A 2,726-nucleotide genomic window follows, 5' to 3' on the forward strand; every position below is an offset into this window, starting at 1 on the left:
TATTTATATATATTGCTTTAAGTCAAAGTAATTTATCCTTTATTTAATTCCAGGATGGAGTTAACATTTGTTATCAGAATGCATGAAATATAGTTTCTCTAATTACCTGGATTCAACCAATATTCAATCACACTTTAAATGTGAAATGACAATAACAAGGATATGAAATACCTTTCTTTGTGTTGTAAACTGGAAGTAAAACAAAAGAAATCAATCTGAAAATGAAAGTTTGTTCATACTAATGCTGGTGACCGTGAAATTAAAACCTACGCTTCTTTTCAACTTCTGTGATGAATTCAAATAATGAAGGGACCTGCTGTTGAGGTTTTACTCTCTCACAGAATAAAAACACATTTTCAGAGTCCCGATTTTCAGTTCAGGACAAAATAATGTTCACATTTGAAGAATCTTCTGAGCTTTTCATTTGGAAGTAATTTCTTCTATATATGTCTTTAATATCAAATACTTTTTCTAATTATACAATGGTACAATATGTGCACTAATTTAAGACAGTATTAGGGATGGCTTTTTTGAAGGATTATCTTAAAACTAAAATTAACGTATCGTAATACATTTACATGTTTATGCATACAGTCAGACTGAATAATTATTATAAAACATCTCTATTTTTCAGACAGAACTTCAATATATATATATATATATATATATATATTTTTTTTTTTTTTTTTTTTTTTCTTTTTTGTTTTTGTGTGTGTGTGTTTGTTTTATTATTTGTGTGTGTGTGTTCTGTGTATGAGTTGCGTGTGTGTGTGCGTGTTCGGTGTATGAGTTGCGAGTCTGTGTGTGTGTTCGGTGTATGAGTTGTGTGTGTGTGTGCGGGCGGATTATTCTGTCGCTGCGCGGTAAGGAAAACACACCGTGTAAACAGGGGTCTGGGTCCAAGTGCAGGTTTTATTCACAGCGGGGAAAACAAAGGTAAAAACACAAACAGTTCTAAGAATCTGAAAACAGGCTCAGAAGACAAACAGGGATATGACACAAAATCGGCAACTTAGTGCTTGCATCAGTCCAGGTAACAACAATTAATAATCCGCCCAGAGTGGCGTGGGGAAGGCGCATAAATAGCCCTCAGGATGGGCCTGTGTGTGAGTGAGTGTGTGCACAGGTGTGTGGAGTCAAGGTGACGGAGTTCAGGATGAGGAACAGCTGTGTGTGTGTGTGAGTGTGTGCACAGGTGTGTGGAGTCAAGGTAACGGAAAAGGAGTCCGGGAGGATGGGAGATGGCGACCTCTGGTGGTGAGAGGGAGAACACCAGACGCCAGACCCTGACAGTATTGTCACTTAAAACAATTTGAATATTATTATATTATTAAAGACTTATGAAGGCTTATTCTTATTATTAGCCCACTCCTGGAAGTTTGACAAAGGCCCTCCTGGTTGTTTGAGAGCAACTGCCATAGACTTTTATTGTTTTTATATGCTAATTATGCAAACTGTAGACAAACCCTAACAGAAGCAGCAGTTAGATTGTAAGATGTGGTGCTTCTACTAACCAGCTTTTGACTTTAGTCATAAAGTGTAGTCACATGACATCTTTAATCTCTCATCTTCTGTTTAATGCTAGTAGAATTACAATATTTACCCACAGTGCACCTGTGTGTCTGCTTAGCTCACAGCTGTGTCATGTTGTTTTTCAGTTTGTTCATTCCCACGTTCTTTATCTTTCTTACTCTCAACATAAACATCTTCACATTTACTCTGGTTTTGCTATGGTTCCCTTATCTTGTATCGGTACAGTCTTACCCCAGATTACTATCTACACATGTGTGCACATATAGGTGATCACACAGAGAGGGGGTCTCTAAAGTGGTGCCTGAATGTCTCATCCATCTCTCCTGCCTGACATGCCTCAGTCACTGGATATGCTAGACTGTACTTTTGAGCTTTTGAGCCGCTCAACTGCAGAGCCAGGTTGACGTAGTCCTCCAGCGCCTCCTCGGGGTGCCAGAATGGCATAAGGGATTTGAAGGGCTCGGTTAGGCCACCCCAGAAACAGACCATTGAGCAGGTCCTCTCCGTCGCCGACTGGCGAGCCACTCCCACGAAGTCCCTGGCGTAATCCTCAATGCACCGGTCTCCCTGGCGGACATTGAGGAACTTTCCTGCTGGACCCATGCTTGGCGGATTATTCTGTCACGGCGCGGTCAGGAAAACACACCGTGTAAACAAGGGTCTGGGTCCAAGTGCAGGTTTTATTCACAGCGGGGAAAACAAAGGTAAAACAAAAAAACAAACAGATCTAAGAATCTGAAAACAGTCTCAGAACACAAACAGGGATATGACACAAAATCGGCAACTTAGTGCTTGCATCAGTCCAGGTAACAACAATTAATAATCCGCCCAGAGTGGCGTGGGGAAGGCGCATAAATAGCCCTCAGGATGGGCCTGTGTGTGAGTGAGTGTGTGCACAGGTGTGTGGAGTCAAGGTGACGGAGTTCAGGATGAGGAACAGCTGTGTGTGTGTGTGAGTGTGTGCACAGGTGTGTGGAGTCAAGGTAACGGAAAAGGAGTCCGGGAGGATGGGAGATGGCGACCTCTGGTGGTGAGAGGGAGAACACCAGATGCCAAACCCTGTCAAATGATGCAGGTAAGGAGAGAGTAGAAACTTGGATCCACTAGCAGCAGTCTACTTTTCTTCACAAAAGCTTATCAAGAATATAAACGTACAAAACTCAGGAAGGGCTGGATTGGTAATCGGGAATACC

The sequence above is a fragment of the Sinocyclocheilus anshuiensis genome, unplaced genomic scaffold, assembly GCF_001515605.1.
Source record: "Sinocyclocheilus anshuiensis isolate Anshui unplaced genomic scaffold, SAMN03320099.WGS_v1.1 scaffold171, whole genome shotgun sequence".
Lineage (NCBI taxonomy): Eukaryota > Metazoa > Chordata > Actinopteri > Cypriniformes > Cyprinidae > Sinocyclocheilus > Sinocyclocheilus anshuiensis.